The sequence below is a fragment of the Macrobrachium rosenbergii genome, chromosome 59, assembly GCF_040412425.1.
Source record: "Macrobrachium rosenbergii isolate ZJJX-2024 chromosome 59, ASM4041242v1, whole genome shotgun sequence".
Taxonomy (NCBI): Eukaryota; Metazoa; Arthropoda; class Malacostraca; order Decapoda; family Palaemonidae; genus Macrobrachium; species Macrobrachium rosenbergii.
The window spans coordinates 39,311,959-39,330,285 of record NC_089799.1 but is presented as its reverse complement, the minus strand read 5'-3'; the positions used below and the strand labels follow the sequence as shown (position 1 = coordinate 39,330,285).

General features: G+C 36.1%; 1 protein-coding gene across 10 annotated transcripts in view; it reads left to right on the top strand.

Moving 5' to 3' along the window:
• The window catches only part of LOC136837505 (DIS3-like exonuclease 2), a 392,269-nt gene that overhangs the window by 117,686 nt on the left and 256,256 nt on the right, over positions 1 to 18,327 (top strand). For 3 of the 10 annotated variants that reach the window (XM_067102341.1, XM_067102344.1, XM_067102345.1), the window contains exon 2: positions 12,901 to 12,964. The exons of the other annotated variants lie outside the window; for them this stretch is intronic. The gene's annotated coding sequence lies outside the window, so the exon portion shown is untranslated. The remainder of the gene's footprint in view (positions 1 to 12,900; positions 12,965 to 18,327) is intronic. 10 annotated transcript variants of the gene reach the window in all.

Genomic DNA, 18,327 nt, shown 5'->3' with positions numbered 1-18,327 from the left:
TCTGGAACGATTCCTGAACCGATTTACAGTTCTGAAAAACTATGATCGTCCTGAACAATGTCTTGGTTATTCCACAGCACGTTTAATAGAATGTAAGTATCAGAGAATACTGTCATTGCCAGGAAGAAGCTGCCGGGTCACATATGCAAGAACCACGCTCAATAGTTTTCCTCATTCGTTGCCGTTTTCTAAATTAAAGAAAAAGGTTTCCTTCGCCTTCCCCCAGACTTGTCGAATATATCATTATCTCACGAAAGTATCTTGTGTTTTTGAACAGCTTCTAACTTCTGAAACTTTCTTTTATTTCTAAGCAATGTTCTTCCCGTTTTAAATTTCTTTTATTTTATTTTTAGTCGTCGCTTGCAGATTTTAGATTAATGAACTTATGCTATATATTTTCTTCGATTTTTTGCGTAAATGGTACATCCATTTACAGCCTTGATTCTTAATCTTCGTTTGCATTTTGAAAGGCTGCGTGAGCCATTGCCATTGATTGTGGTCCGTCGTACGGTAACATTTCATGTTTTGGTTTCCTTCTTGAGAACCAGGAAACCAAATGAAACCCGACTTGAGAGAATAATCGTTACTAGGTCTTTAGTCCTACGAGTTTGTACTTTGGGTAGATCCCTTCAAATACTTCAAATCTTATCAATAAACGTCTTCAATGGAATACGGGTACGATATAAATAATCAAGAAGCATTTGGCGATAATAAAAAAAAAGGAACATTTGAAATGAGGGTAAACCATTTCCGGTATATGCTACAAAGTCGCTCTTTCTCAGGCATCCGTCTCTATTTAAGTTTGTGGACAAGTGCGGTCTCCTTAACTTGCCTTACGTTCACGTAGGTGACCGCTTCCGTTTCCCATAAAATAAGAGAAAAAAATATGTAACCGTTTGTTCCTAACAGACTGAGTTTACGAATTCGGAGAGACGATGTAACGCCAACTTGGAGTTTCCTAACGTGTCCTACGTCTGATGAATATGAATGAGGTTGTTGATCATCGGCTGTGTGGTACGTGAAGTGTCTAACCGCTAGCTTTAGTGATAAAAGAGCCCTAAACTCCATACCTGTAGCATCGTTAGGCCTACTTAGAGCCTTATATGATAGTTTGAAGATGATTGCCTACACGTAACGGAAGATTTGTACAAATGACTATGTGGGGTTTCAAACTGAGATGAAGGGTCATGATTTTAGTCGTTAGCACTGAATTTTTTGTGAAGCTAAATTATCATTGTGGGCCAAATGTTACTTTTTTTTGCCGTTGGACTGCCCGCGACAGTGCCCGTGTTTGAGAACTCTTTGGTGTTAAATAAGAATTTTTAGTAGAATAGGATTCTGATGAAACTTTATGACCCTTTAACTCTACCATATGCTTCATTCGAGAAGCCTTTAACCAGGTATACCTGATGAAGATTTTGGCAACATTTTGTTAGTTTTACAGCAGTAGTTGCTTGAAGGGTAATTCAGAATTTATTCTGCAGATTCATTTCAAAGTGGCTCTCTCATCCTCGGGTTACTGCCTTCATGCGTTTACTTAATTTACAGCAACTAACACCTGGACCAAAGAATATATAAACAAGTCGTACATCTAGTCTAAGATTTTACTTGTGTATTTAGCTCAAGATTACATCCCACTTCAAAGAGATAAACTGCATTAGTCGTTAAATAAGTCTTTCACTGATGTGGTAATGAACAAGCTGCAGTTGATACTAAAGACTTACTTTTGTAGTGACCATACAATATATCGTATCATCATACTTTACACAATTGCTATCTCCAAAGGGTCGACTGAACTTAATGTATGCTTCGTTTGCTACCCGTGTGACCTGTTCCTGAATGCTGGAAAGGTGGCACTCCAAATATCTTGATTTTCAGTAATGTTCTCATTGCTCATTTTACGTGTCAACAGGTTTGACCAGATAAGTCGCACGTCTTCTCCATTACTGTGATAATAACGAAGCAGTGAGAATAGGCGTCTTTAAACAATGGATATCCATTACCAGAATAGTGTGAATTTGTGAGGGTGTTTCCCCGAGTAAATCCGCGTTGCATGAATCCACCAGTGCATGGCACGAACATGCAGCTTCTGCGGCTCCTCCTTCATTTGCTTCTTGCTTGCCACTGAAAGAAATCGGTAGAGCAAGTTCTCCCTCTCAGCTTGTTCAGCACTGAGGTGTTTTAAAGGCGCCCTTTCAATCTGTTGTCAACACTGTCGTTGCTAGATAAATTGTACCCTAGTTGGGAAAGCGAACTGCTGCAATTGTGTCCAAGGGACCCAATAGGAAAAGCAGGCCAGTACAGAAAAAGAAATACTTTAGCTAAGTATAAAATATAGAGAAGAAAAAACAAAGAAAAACAAATTAGACAAAGATTAACTATGAATAAGACTCACTTGGGCCTGTTCAACAATACTGCATTTCCACCCATACTGAACTTCTGAAGTTCTTATGATTCAAATACAAGGCCAGGATGATCATTCAGTAATTTAGTCATTGCTGATATAAAACCTCTTGAAATCTGTGTGGTTTTGAACACGGAAAAGCCAAGACTGCCTATCTAGTACTGCACGCAGCATGGTGTGGTCCGGGAAGGTCTGAGTGCAAAGGAAGAACAGGATTACGAAAATTTATAACGTATGTACAATAAACAAATCAAACGTCGGCTCCAGGGATAAGCACAGAGATAATGGAAAAAGAAATTCAACAGAACTCAAGCACCATCCAAAAAGTTGAGCTGCTGAAGGCCAAACAGAGGAACAATATTCAAAACGTAGCATTCTGAAAGAATAGCAACACAAGAGGTTATCTGAGAGGCCAAGGAATTTGGTTTGACATAAGAATTGAGGTTTATCTCTGCTTTTCAGGTCTTTGCTGTTTGTATTTGCTTCTATATTTTCCTGTGCTTAAGCAAGTATTTTAGATGACTTCAGTAAGCGACAATTTTATGGAAATCCTCAATCTGTTATTTTAAAAATTTCTTTTCAAATTAAAAAAAAACCTGACTTGAACTTGAGCAAGAAAATGTTTCAATCGAGACTCCTTGGCGATATCGTTGAACCGACCTAGAATGCCGTTCATAGCCAAGAAGTGATTTATCGCCAAACGCAAATGATCCACAGAAACATAAGAACTGTAGTTACAGGTCCCTTTTCGGTTCGTAATCTACAACTTTTATCATTTCTTTCTTGTAATGTGTCCAGTTTAGAAAAGGGGGTTTAAAGCTAAATACACGTTATCGATATTCCCCAATTTACATTAATATATATATAATAATATATTATATATATACATATCTCGTATATGTATGTATTTATATATATTTGAGTGTAATCTAGTATGTACTGTATGTAAACTTGTGCTCTATAGAAATCCGAACCACTTGATTGATCTAGATGAAATTTTGCATGCGTCCATCATTTGACCCAAGGAAGGTTTTCCCGTAGGTTTCAAATCCGTACCCACGCCCTCTGGGGTACCTTATTTACTGCAGGTCCCGGCGAAGACCCAGCCAGTTTTGGACTAGTGTGAAAAGTGGGGTGTCGAGAACGTAGGCTTGTACACTTTCTCTCTCAGTGTCGGGCCGAGTAGTGAGACTGGAATTGCTGCCATGGTTAGAAAAATTTTCCTGCATCTCCTTTGAATTCTTTTGTCGTGTAAAGTATGTGTACTGTCATTGAAAATGCTTTTCTTTCCTGTGATTAATAATTCTGTCTAGAATTCATTACTTTAAATAAACATGTTATTCAAAACCACACCACATGTTACTTCCTTTCTAAGGTAAATGATCAGCTATCATTCAGAGTTTTCCTGGGCAGCGATGGGTTGGTCAGCAATGTAATATGTATGTATATGTATATATATATATATATATATATATATATATATATATATATATATATATATATATATATATATATAAACTATTATATATAAAAAAGTGACTATAATGTTATATACATGTACATATTAGCTGAAACCACAGGAAGAGTTTGAAAAGCTCTCTTTTTCCTTCACCTGATTACCATGTATGGAAATATGGCAAGTGATGTGTGTGAAAATAGTTTTTAGCAACTTAGTCTTCTTTCAGGGCGATGATGAATAGCCCTCTGAAGACTAGAGACTTCTCACTGAAGGTGGTGATTGAAATGAAAGCCAAATATATGAAGTGTTATGAGGACCTTGGAAAATCAAAGGCTAAGGGGGTTATATATATATATATATATATATATATATATATATATATATATATATATATATATATATATATATATATGTGTGTGTGTGTGTTTGTGTGTATACATATATACAGTACATGTACATATACTGAAATTTCGTTTTTGATGTATTTATGTGAAGAGTGTGTTACAGATATTAAGAGGGAAGTGAAGTGGACAAGGAAATGACTTGAGTTATTGGAACCGCCACAGAGAGGGTCAAGTTACAGCTTTTGTTGTTTCTTTTGATTCTGTTCAGGGCCTCAAACTGTATGTACTTGAAAATACCATGTACCATTATCTGTTTATGTTTGTAGAAGCTTTTGTTGTTAGTGAACAAATATTTATAATTTTAAGTGTCATTTCTGGATTTCATATTTTCACAAATGTGCATTTGATTTATACATGTAGGTAGAAGATATTTGTTTTTTTCCTTTACTCCAGATTATAAATCATGTTTTTTTCCATACTCTTAGCTGATAAGAGTAACGCCACAGCAGTGAAAGGTTAATATCGATATGACAATTCTGAGTTTGAAGTGAGCGAAGCCAACGTTGTCGAAGAGACCCGTTCGATTCCGGGAGTTTCCGGAAAGCAACGGAAGAAACAGACCCCTTTATATGCCATGTCTTGAGCATTAACCGGGCCTCTCGGTAGGCGCAGGAGGTGTTCTTGAAGACATCACGTCTGGAAGTGCCGCTGCTAATGAAGCAGTCTGGGGCGGTCTCTTCGCTCCTGCCATACCGGAAGTGCGCACTGTGCGCGCTTCCATGTGTAACGGATGCGCCATTAGGGATGGCGTGTTGTTACAGGGCCTGGGAAAAGCTGAATGGAAGGAGGATGGAAAGAGGTAGAAAGAAAGAATGATATCATTTCGGGATGTGTCATCAGTCGTGTCAATAGATTTGTTATCGGAAAGCCTTTCAGTGAAACTCTTTCGAAAACTTCACGTACAAAACGTGTGCTGGCATGGCGTGCCAGGTGAGAGTTGGACAGACGTTTCAGTAAACGTTAAAAACTAACACCTGACATTGCTGCTCACTTGTTTCATTTGTAATGAATAGCTGTGAAGAACTCTGACGCTGTCATAACTCATTCAGTCTTCCTATGAGAATTAGGAATCTTTGATTGTTTGAAAGTTATCTATTAAAATATTTTATAATTGGTCAGATTTAAAAACAAATTAGGATAAGTATAGAAGTGCTAGGGAGACTTTCTCTTGAAAGGAATGCATTTTTTGTGTCTCGAGGCGTGATTTATGTAGATTTACAGATTGACCACAAAAGGTTGAGAAAGGTTGGTGATATTGATACAAACTCAAAACTCTAGTAATAGTTTAGTTGTAGAGTGTTCCAGTCGGACATCAAGATCATCTGTCTCGAATGAGTGCGTCAGATGGCTTGGATCGACTGGGAATTGCTATACTATAGGCACCCATTCGCCTTAGTTTACTTGGCACTGTCCATCTGACCCTACGCCATAACACACTAGCACCGTGTTTAATTGTGAGAACTTGCCCCCACAATGTTGTAACCATCCTTCGCATTTCTGAAGCCATTCCTTGGTACCTCGTCATAATGAAGGCAAGTTATGCCTGAGAATCACAAAGAACCTTGTAATGGTGATCATATTACTGTGATACTGTTAATGCACAAAGACTTTGAACGTAATCAGAAAATTCAACAAGCTGGAAGTATCTTTCCAGCCATCCCTTGGAGAGGAAATGTGAGAACATAAACAGCATGGAATGTTTAGGTCAAATCTTTGAAGCGAAAAGGCTTTTTTAAGTATTTATCAAGAACCAGTTATCAAAACCGTCTCTGTGGTCACGGGACCCTTGGATCCTTGGTAATATTGTTAGCTACTAAGAAAGGCGACAAATGCATAGCTAACGCTATCTCCCTGATGGTCATCAGCATCTAACTCTCACCTCCTCGAGTTGTTAGACAAAACCTTGAGTTTGAGTCCTATTCAATTTTTATATGGCCAACTTGGTCTAAAATTTATCATACGTCTGATTTTCCTTTGCTTTCAGGTCTTCCTAGGCTATGCTATCCACCACGTAGCACTTTTGCTTTTCTTCTTGTGAGCTTTCAGGACCAAACAGTTTTATGAAAGTGTCATTTCCGTTGTTACTAAATTATGGAATGATCTCCAGGATCATGAGGTTGGATAGTTGGAACTTCTGAAGTTCAAACTTGGTACAAATGCTCTTGGTTGTCAGCTGACATAAGTTCCTCTTCAGAGTTTGGTCGTTATTCATCAGATTTTCTTAATTTCCCATTATCTCATTTCCTTTATTTATTATTTATTTCGTTTATTTTTCTTTTTATTTCCTTGGTAACGTTTATTTTTTACCTCCCAATTTCTTTTACCATACTGAGCTGCTCTCTTTATTTGGGGCCGATAGACTTGTTGCATAATGTGTTATCAAGCATGGTTGCTGCTTGGCTAATAATAATAATAATAATAATAATAATAATAATAATAATAATAATAATAATAATAATGACACTTTCTAGGCTGAAACGTCACACAGGTCCTCATACGTGGTACAGTTACTGACCTTCCGTGGATCATATACGAGATGCGTCTTAGAGCTAAAACATTTTGGGTACCTGAGATGTAAATTGATCGCCAAAGGAAGAAAAACCAGAGGCCAGTTTTACTTACAAACTGAATTGGGCAATATACATCTAGAGCGCTATCTCCGAAGAGCATCTGGTGTGCGTGTGCTGCTTTTGGCAAGTGGTCAGCTTACTTGAAAAAAGCTCGCATTTATAACGCCTTCCAGAAAATCACGGAACTCTAAGTGTACTGCCCTCTTAATCATTCTGTCATCGCATGCTGCCTCCATTCTCATTACCCGGCTCCTTACATGCGGTTCCATGTTCATCCTTCATTTTATGAAAGATTACCTGTATCGCTGCGGGTTAATCCTCCAGTTGAGACCTCGGGGAAGAGAGAAGCTGTGACTCAGACACAAAGGATATGTTTCTAAAACGCCTTAGGCTGTTTTGAAATTTTTTAAGAGACGCAGATGAAAAGCCCCCGTGGAAAGTAAGTACTTGTTCCCGCCTACCACACAGTTATTTAGACGCTGCTAAGAGATCAGTGCTCTTGAAGGTTTAATTGCAATACTTGATAGATTAAGTACTTACTGCGATGTCAATAATAAGACTTTTAAATTATTTATTGCGGCTCTTGTTTCAAGTTTTGCTTCGAGGGGAGGTTTCAGGGTCATCTTCCATTGGATATCTAATGTCGGAAACATGCACGTTGTTAATTTCATTATCGTTTTCTAATTTATTGTTATAGCTATGTCATTTTTCTTTGCCGAAGAAATTGTTATAGGTTATTGTTGTAATCGTTTTCTAGTTTATTGTTATAGCTATGTCATTTTCTTTGCCGAAGAAATTGTTATAGGTTATTGTTGTAATCGTTTTCTAGTTTATTGTTATATATGTCATTTTTTTCTTTGCTGAAGAAATTGTTATAGGTTATTGTTGTAATCGTTTTCTAGTTTATTGTTATAGCTATATAATTTTCTTTGCTGAAGAAATTGTTATAGGTTATTGTTGTAATCGTTTTCTAGTTTATTGTTATAGCTATGTCATTTTTTCTTTGCTGAAGAAATTGTTATAGGTTATTGTTGTAATCGTTTTCTAGTTTATTGTTATAGCTATGTCATTTTTTCTTTGCCGAAGAAATTGTTATAGGTTATTGTTGTAATCGTTTTTCTAGTTTATTGTTATAGCTATGTCATTTTCTTTGCTGAAGAAATTGTTATAGGTTATTGTTGTAATCGTTTTTCTAGTTTATTGTTTAGCTATATCGTTTTTCTTTGCTGAAGAAATTGTTATAGGTTATTGTTGTAATCGTTTTCTAGTTTATTGTTATAGCTATATCATTTTTTCTTTGCTGAAGAAATTGTTATAGGTTATTATTTGTAATCGTTTTCTAGTTTATTGTTATAGCTATGTCATTTTTCTTTGCCGAAGAAATTGTTATAGGTTATTGTTGTAATCGTTTTTCTAGTTTATTGTTATAGCTATGTCATTTTTTTTTGCTGAAGAAATTGTTTAGGTTATTGTTGTAATCGTTTTCTAGTTTATTGTTATAGCTATATCATTTTCTTTGCTGAAGAAATTGTTATAGGTTATTGTTGTAATCGTTTTCTAGTTTATTGTTATAGCTATATCATTTTCTTTGCTGAAGAAATTGTTATAGGTTATTGTTGTAATCGTTTTCTAGTTTATTGTTATAGCTATGTCATTTTTCTTTGCCGAAAGAAATTGTTATAGGTTATTGTTGTAATCGTTTTCTAGTTTATTGTTATAGCTATGTCATTTTTTCTTTGCTGAAGAAATTGTTATAGGTTATTGTTGTAATCGTTTTCTAGTTTATTGTTTAGCTATATCATTTTTTCTTTGCTGAAGAAATTGTTTAGGTTATTGTTGTAATCGTTTTTCTAGTTTATTTTTAGCTATATCATTTTTCTTTTGAAGAAATTGTTATAGTTATTGTTGTAATCGTTTTCTAGTTTATTGTTATAGCTATATCATTTTTTTTTGCTGAAGAAATTGTTATAGGTTATTGTTGTAATCGTTTTCTAGTTTATTGTTATAGCTATATCATTTTTCTTGCCGAAGAAATTGTTATAGGTTATTGTTGTAATCGTTTTCTAGTTTATTATAGCTTATCATTTTTTCTTTGCTGAAGAAATTGTTATGTTATTGTTTAATCGTTTTCTAGTTTATTGTTATAGCTATGTCATTTTCTTTGCTGAAGAAATTGTTATAGGTTATTGTTGTAATCGTTTTCTAATTTATTGTTATAGCTATGTCATTTTTCTTTGCCGAAGAAATTGTTATAGGTTATTGTTGTAATCGTTTTCTAGTTTATTGTTATAGCTATGTCATTTTTCTTTGCTGAAGAAATTGTTATAGGTTATTGTTGTAATCGTTTTCTAGTTTAGTTAAATGTCATTTTTTCTTTGTTATAGGTTATTGTTGTAATCGTTTTCTAGTTTTTGTTATAGCTATGTCATTTTTTCTTTATTGTTTAGGTTAGTTGTAATCGTTTTCTAGTTTTTATAGCTATTAATTTTTCTTTGCTGAAGAAATTGTTATAGGTTATTGTTGTAATCGTTTTCTAGTTTATTGTTATAGCTATATCATTTTTTCTTTGCTATTGTTATAGGTTATTGTTGTAATCGTTTTCTAGTTTATTGTTATAGCTATATCATTTTCTTTGCTGAAGAAATTGTTATAGGTTATTATTGTAATCGTTTTCTAGTTTATTGTTATAGCTATATCATTTTCTTTGCTCTTATAGGTTTTGTTGTAATCGTTTTCTAGTTTATTGTTATAGCTATGTCATTTTTCTTTGCTGAAGAAATTGTTATAGGTTATTGTTGTAATCGTTTTCTAGTTTATTGTTATAGCTATGTCATTTTTCTTTGCTGAAGAAATTGTTATAGGTTATTGTTGTAATCGTTTTCTAGTTTATTGTTATAGCTATATCATTTTTCTTTGCTGAAGAAATTGTTATAGGTTATTGTTGTAATCGTTTTCTAGTTTATTGTTATAGCTATGTCATTTTTCTTTGCTGAAGAAATTGTTATAGGTTATTGTTGTAATCGTTTTCTAGTTTATTGTTATAGTTTTTTTCTTTGCTGTTATTGTTGTAATCGTTTTCTAGTTTATTGTTATAGCTATATCATTTTTTCTTTGCTGAAGAAATTGTTATAGGTTATTGTTGTAATCGTTTTCTAGTTTATTGTTATAGCTATATCATTTTTCTTTGCTGAAGAAATTGTTATAGGTTATTGTTGTAATCGTTTTCTAGTTTATTGTTATAGCTATGTCATTTTTCTTTGCTGAAGAAATTGTTATAGAGTTATTGTTGTAATCGTTTTCTAGTTTTTATTGTTATAGCTATGTCATTTTTTCTTTGCTGAAGAAATTGTTGTTATTGTTGTAATCGTTTTCTAGTTTATTGTTATAGCTATATCATTTTTCTTTGCTGAAGAAATTGTTATAGGTTATTGTTGTAATCGTTTTCTAGTTTATTGTTATAGCTATATCATTTTTCTTTGCTGAAGAAATTGTTATAGGTTATTGTTGTAATCGTTTTCTAGTTTATTGTTATAGCTATGTCATTTTTTCTTTGCTGAAGAAATTGTTATAGGTTATTGTTGGTTTTCTAGTTTATTGTTATAGCTATGTCATTTTCTTTGCTGAAGAAATTGTTATAGGTTATTGTTGTAATCGTTTTCTAGTTTATTGTTATAGCTATGTCATTTTTCTTTGCTGAAGAAATTGTTATAGGTTATTGTTGTAATCGTTTTCTAATTTATTGTTATAGCTATATCAGTTTTCTTTGCCGGAGAAATTGTTATAGGTCATTGTTGTAATGTTTTCTCATTTATTTCACCCTATTCTTGTATCTACTGCCTCAATCTATTTTCAGGGCCACCCTTTTGTGTACCAGTATCACTCAAGTTTTAGTTTTGATTGCGGTTAATTGTGCCAAAATTATACTTCTGGCCTGTGGGGATACCAGTCCCCAACCTGCTCTAGGGGAGCCATTTCACAAAATTTGTCCCAAGTAAAGTCTTCAGACCTTGGTCTTAGGGCAGCCGTTTCTCTGAACTATCACGGGGAAGACGGACACCGTGTCTTCTCAGAGGTGTCGTGTGCCTATACTGTCTTGAGGCAGCTGTGCATGGAATAACCTCAAACCTCAAATATAAAATTCTCTTTGGAATAGCATGACGATGTCATGTCACGACAGACATAGGCATGCCACTTCCTTTAGCTTATTTTAAAACTACCGGATTACCAGGATTACACACATATGTGGTGTTTATTTACAAAAACGCTCCTTTAATTCAATAATATTCCGCTGATGAGGAAGCAACTTGCTCGCTAGGCTCAATATCGAATATTACTTAATTTGTTCATATTCCGTCGTGATTTTAGTTCCGCATCCATTCAAAGTTAAAGCAAACGTGTGATGAAATAGTTATTTTGTAAGTATTTCGTCCTCATCCCTTAAAATCCATCTGAATATTAATGTTTTTATCATTACATAGCCACATATTCTCATCATAGCATCGCCGCACCCTAGGAATAATAGAATACGTGCAACTCTGCGTTAGAAAAATTGGGGACTTGGGATAAATATTGAAACTGCAACAAAACGCAATGAAAATTGTTTGTTAATGTAGTAACCGGAAGTCACGATTTCGCATAGCTGCGTTTGTGTGTGTGAACAAGTCTCTAGATGCCTTTTTATTTCTCCCTTTGTGGTGCAGAACCTGAGACGGACACGGCCGCCTAAATCAAGCTCGGTAACCCAAGCAGGACTTACGTGCAAGGATTTTATTTGATTATCAAGGAAAGAAGAAGGATACACAATGAAACCTCTGCCCAGGAATTAAGTAGACTAGTTACACCAGCTGAATCTCGAGTTTACAACTTCTGTGTAGTATTTGTGGGAGACTCCAAGGCCCAGAGAGTGAACAGTGAGGATTGGAGAGTGGAAACAGTAGGCATTCAAGGCTTACGAGAGTATTGGTTCAATTAATAACCACGGTGCAAGCATAAGGGGCAAATTAGGAGGTTTTGTTTACAATTGCTGATAGGATTTACTAGGCGGCGTAATATCTGGATAAAAGGGGCAGTCACCATAGTAATACCCGGATAAAAGGGACAGACAGCACAGTAATACCTGGCTAAAGGTAACAGACAGCACAGTAATACATAGATAAAAGGGGCAGTCACCACACTAATACCTATATAAAATGGACAGTCACCACAGTAATACCTGGATAAAAGGGACAGGCAGAACAGTAATACCTGGATAAAAGGAACAGTCACCACAGTAATTTCTGGATAAAAGGGACAGTCATCACAGTAATACTTGGATGAAAGGGACAGACAGAACAGTAATATCTGGATAAAAGGGACAGTCATCACAGTAATGCAGGTCAGTTCAACCCCAACTGTTCAAAGGGTGAATGCTCCTTGAAAAAGTAGAACTGTCAGTCAGACTGTCAACACAAACCCTTCCCCCTTCCCTTCCCTTCCCTTCCCTCCCCTCCCCTTCCCTTCCCTGTTCCCTTTCCCTCCCCCCCCTTCCCCTTCCCTGTTCCCTTTCCCCTCCCCGTCCCCTTCCCTTCTCTTTCCTTTTCCCTCCCCTACACATAGACTGTCATTCAGAGTTTTCCCGGGCAGCGCCAGGGTTGGTCAGCTAGTATATATATATATATATATATATATATATATATATATATATATATATATATATATATATATATATATATATATATATATATATATATATATATATATATATATATATATATATATATATATATAAAATATATACTGTATATATGTATGTATGAAAATGTGGAAACGTAACGACGTAAGATTTAACACTACAGTAGTTCTAAAATAAGCATGTAGAAAAAATAGATACATGTGAAAGTCATATTGTATTTCATAGGGAATATAATAACGAGGTCTTCGAGGGGAAAAAAAAGTTAACAACGGGTGGGTTATCACAGTTTTTGTCTAATTACCCGACTGGGAACAACAGGATGCTTTGATAGGACGCTTTTTGCCCACGTGATCAAATGAGGAATCTTACGTTCTGTTCTTTTTACTTTCCAGGTGAGGTTCCTGTTTCTGTTCTTCAGATAACTGCTCTTGATTTGTTTGTTTACTGTCTTTGAAGGTAAGTGGTTACCTAAAATAGTGTTTTTGTTCACTGATAATGATTTGCAAAAAAGAATTTTAAAGTGTTTTTTTCCAACATAGGTTAAAGGTTTGCACCATTCTTTATCGAAGATTTTTCTATTTTAAGAGTACCGAAGCCCATTTATGATTTCTCCCAATTTAATTTTAATGAAGTTTTTAGTAAAGATGACAGTAACTGTCACTTCTCTACTGTTTCTATTTTTAGTAGTGTCGTACAAGTAACTTGCCCAATTAATAACAGGAATAGTATTCACTTACGGAAATTTCACTTGATGTGCAGAATATAGTTCTAACAGGAAACGCAATTTCGAAAAATATTGAATCGGAAACTGCAAAACAGAACATAATTTTGTTTACATTACCTCTGCTGATTATGCAAGTGGGTACGGTTTTGCAGTGTATTTTTTTATCGCTCGGATAATATTACTGATATACAATTTCACGGCAGCTCTGACGTGCAGGGTGCAACAAATTATTGGTGTTGCTCATCTGGAAATGTTAGGGTTGTCTATTCCCTGCCGGTTATAAATATCAAGGCCGAATCTCAGTGAATAAAAGGACACTGGCTCGATTATTGTTCGTTAAAATTCCCCTTAACGTGTTAATGTAACGGTTAATTATGGTAATACGCGAGTGATATACTGTAAAGCATGTAGGCTTTATATATACTGTTAATTTCAGTCCTCGCATGACACTCCATTTTTTGTTTGTTGCTTTCCATCATGCTTGGGCTCACCGAAGATGCTTGTTACCGCCAGATTTAATTTCTATTTTTAATCTCTTCCGTCACGCAAAGGTTTTTTATACAAAAATATTGATTTATTTATTTTTCTGGTATATGATATTTTTATATTTATGTTTATATTTATTCATAATAATAAAATTTCTTAGTTCTGTATATTTTCCAAGTGATCAATGCTATTATATTCATAGATTCAGGTTATGAATCATAGCCAGCCTCTAGGCTACATAGTTGGATTTCCTGAGTCCAGTGTCTGCAACATTCCCAGATTCTATATGGCTCGTATTTGTGATATATTCCCAGGTTCCAGGTGTGCAGAACAATGACAGTTATGGGTTATGGATTGGATTACGGATGTCGAGTTATTTTTGCTAGCTCTCAGATCTCTGTCTCTACAGGCGGAACATATTGTCATCTTTTTTGCTTGCTTAGTAAGCACTTTGGTAAAGCTATACTTTAGAATTTTGTCTTTTATGTCTGCTAACTTATCCTTTCATTTCTGGAGCGTATTTGATATGAAATGCTATATAGTGTAGTCAGTGTCAAGCCAGGGTGCTTTTCTTCCTGTAGACCATTCGAAGACAAAATGCTAGGCAGAACTCATATGGTAAAATCAAGCTGTAAATTATGTTCTTGAGAAAAAAATTATTTTTTTTATGGCTGGTGTAATTTAGACACCACCACACAAAAACGAGTTTTTATCTTGTGAATATGATATCTACGAGGCATAGCACGCTGACAATGGATCCTGTTGAAAAAGTGCTCTTATTTAATCGGAACTGCCAATTTTTTAATTCGATATCTAGCCTTCAACTGGTCACGTTACACGTACCCAGTATCTAAGAATGTACCACAGACACTGGAAACTAAGAAATCTGATTTGTTGCCTCTAGCTGGCAATATTTGACAGACTCAGAATATGGGTATGTGCTATAAGTGCTAGATTGCCAGAATCCGGGTAAAGTTGCTCTTTGCTACGATCTTACCCCAGGAAGGTAGAATCATGAAATCCTGGTATGTAGCCACTACATATTTTTTTTCTAAAAAGGTCTCGAATATTCTTTTAGCAAAAATTTTAAGGTAATTGTTACTGATATGCAGTCTTTAGCAGGAAGTTTAGAATCTAACGAGTTTAAAACTAAACGAACAGTAAAAGGATTTTGTTCAAGACTATGTTCTTGACGAATGGCATGCGGCTTTCTTTACCATGACGCTTGGTCCTACGGGGTTAAGATAATTCACGCACTTGTCTGCTATACACACTGGTGGCCAAGGTCCAAAGGGAAGTGTTTGGGTCGTCGTTTTCGTGTTTGGCTCGTTGCTTTTGATTACGGATCTTTATATTTTTGCTAATTCCTGACATAACTAAACATAATAAAAAAAAAAAGACAAAACGATCATTACTGTCCCTAAACACTGACGCCAGATCGAGAACCAAGGATGTTATATAGATCAGTAAATTTTCCAGTAACGCAAGAAGGTTCTTTTCTTTCTTTGATAAAGACAGCGAAATCTCATATGAGGATTTTACACTCTTGGAGAACAAGTCGGGCAGACATTTGGGTGATGAGTTTAGCGCTGTATACGACCTGCTCGAAGTAAATACCATAAAGTTTTTTTCTTTCCACACTTGTCCGATTTTATATTTATGACGACGGAGTATGCCAGGGCTCCTGGCGAATTTAAGCGTCATTGTGCGCATGTACTGCTGACAAGACTCGAATTCCAATGTCTTACGGTAAGCGCTGTTGCATTGATTAGTTCCCTATTGCGGTTACTGTCACAGGATTCTCAATTTTGTGTTGCTTTGTGTATAAAAAAAAAGCCTCCAAGTGAGTACACTATAAAGAATAAACTTCGTTTTGGTTTACTGATATTGCCAAGAAATGATTATCAGCTGGCAGTCTAAACGTGCCACTTAAATATTTGCCCTTTTCGTCGCTAAGAAGAAGACCGCCTCGGGAGAACTCGGTGAGTGTTTCCGTGACAGAAAAGACTGTCGGTGAACGGCTTTCGCATCCTGGCAGAGATTATGCATGGAAAAGACACAGATGAACTTGCTGTTGAAATTTCAATATTCAGACTAAGTTTCATTCGTATTTTCTTATGGGAATTGAATTTTGATTTTTTAGATTCTGCCTCGGGCTTATATTTTAGTTACAGATTTTCTCTTTGGTAATTTTCACATTTCATATAAAGATGTAGTAGCCACAAAATATTTTCCCTGGTGCCTGTAAATGTTATCATTTACAACATTTTAAAGAAATAGATTACACTCACTTTTTTTTCGATGCTATTACGCTCGTATAGTGTACGTAACTACGCTTCACGTTCATTAGCATGCCAGCACTTCAACTGGGTATGACGGCACACAGAGATCCAAATCGTTCCGAATTCTGCTGAGGCAGAGATGAATGGTATAACCAATTCTCTTCCGCATTAAACACTGTTGGTCGTTTTCTTCATGACTGTTGATCACTTTGTCTCGGCAGTAGTAATCAACATGATCATTTATGAAATACCGTAGGTTCTGTATTGAGTTCAAGTCGATCATTCACAAATCAGTCGATGAAATAATGGCTGACGAAAGCCAGAATTTTGTTGTTCCCCGATGTATACGACTTTTCGCCTGGTGGAATATTATGCTTTATGTCTAGTTTCACTGAAGGACGGATCAGCAGTTTTTATAAACAACTGTGCTTGAACAGCATCCTAAAGAAATTTCACTGCGAGACTGCAGAGATCTCTGAGAAGATTCAGATACCACAAGGACCCAGTAACATTTATTGTATTGCTCAAACAAAAAAAAAACAATATTGAAAAGTATTTTCCCGCTCGAAGGTTTTGTTTTGAGGAAGGCTGGATTGTGGGGTGTGATGGCAGTTAGACATGTTTGGAGAGGCCATCTCATGCGAGCAGTCGGCAGAAAAGGCCAGGGATTCTGATTTATCATCTTTTAATTAACATCCCCAGGCGCCCGGCCTTCATTATTTTCTCACTGTCCATGAAAAAAAAAACATCACCGAAGGGAAGAATAATAGATTGGTAAAAGATAAAGGGGGAAAATGATGCTGCCACGAAAATAACTCTCTCAATGGCTCACCCACGATCATTTAATGGCGACGATAATGGATGCCCCGTTCGTTTTTGACGCCTTTTCTTCTCTTTCTTCACCAGACTGCAACCTGGGCGCTTGTTCATTTCTGAACGCTGATAAAGGTGGTTTTGAGCCTTTTACGTGCCAGGCCTGTTCCCGTTCTTCCTCGTCAGTGAACAAAGTCTGCGATACCAACGCAATAATAATGGTTGTACACAGCTTTCCGGAACCGATATACCAATTTTGGGACACCGGTGCGCATACGAATCCTTTACCCTTCACCCACACCCAGACATTTCACCCACCCACAGAAATTGCTGTACATCCTGCATCAGCGTCTGTCGTATACTCTTGGTTGTACAGTAGAATGCTGTTTAGTTCCACCCGACGCGTAGATGGTTATGTTTCTTGCGCCGTCATCCATAATGCAAAGAAGAGAGAGAGAGAGAGAGAGAGAGAGAGAGAGAGAGAGAGAGAGAGAGAGAGAGAGAGAGAGAGAGAGAAGCTGTATCGCAAGCGCAATTAACAATAGAGAGAGAGAAGCTGTATTGCAAGCGCAATTAACAATAGAGAGAGAGAGAGAGAGAGAGAGAGAGAGAGAGAGAGAGAGAGAGAGAGAGAGAGAGAGAGAGAGAGAAGTTGTATTGCAAGCGCAGTTAAGAAAAGAGAGAGAGAGAGAGAGAGAGAGAGAGAAGCTGTATTGCAAGCGCAATTAATGAGAGAGAGAGAGAGAGAGAGAGAGAGAGAGAGCAAGAGCAATTAACAAGAGCAATCATTGCAATTAGACAATAGAGAGAGAGAGAGAGAGTGTGTGTCTATATTACGAGCGTAGTTAATAATAAGAGGACTTAGACCATATATTTGGAAGGATGACAACGATAAAATTAAAACAGCGTTTTAATTTTGTCGGCATCGTTCTTTCATAATGGCTCTTATTCGAAACTATAAAGAGACTGCCGCGTTTAGTTTCCCAGTGCAGGATAGACTCGAAAAATTATATATATCGGAAATGCCGACACCAAGAGCAGCAGTCGTGATAACCGAATTTGGTTTTTCTGAAAATTCTTGAATACCATTTGAATAGCCCTTAGAGCAGATGCGCTTTATTGATCTATAGCATATATTTAAATTTTCAAGAACCCTGCAGCTGTAGAAACCGAATCGTATTAAGATATTTGCACAAATCCACTTTCTTGAGCTTGCAGTTTTACGAAAGCGTTGATGGTTTGATGATAACTACAATTAAACTTTTCAGTGAAAGGATGCCTTCTTTGTGTACCCTGATGACTTCTTGTCAAGAGGCTTTTCTCTTCTCGGGAATAAATTCTGAAAGCATCCGTCCCCAGTTAGGCAAATCTTTCCTTAAGTGAAGAGAATGCCCTCTTTAAGGAAAGGTAAAAAAAGAAAGATAGAAAATGGACTGCTTTTAGCTTCGACGTGGCTTTTTTTAGACGGAAGAAAGGAAGGATGGCTGCTACTGGTAGGAAGTGGGGTGAGGGGT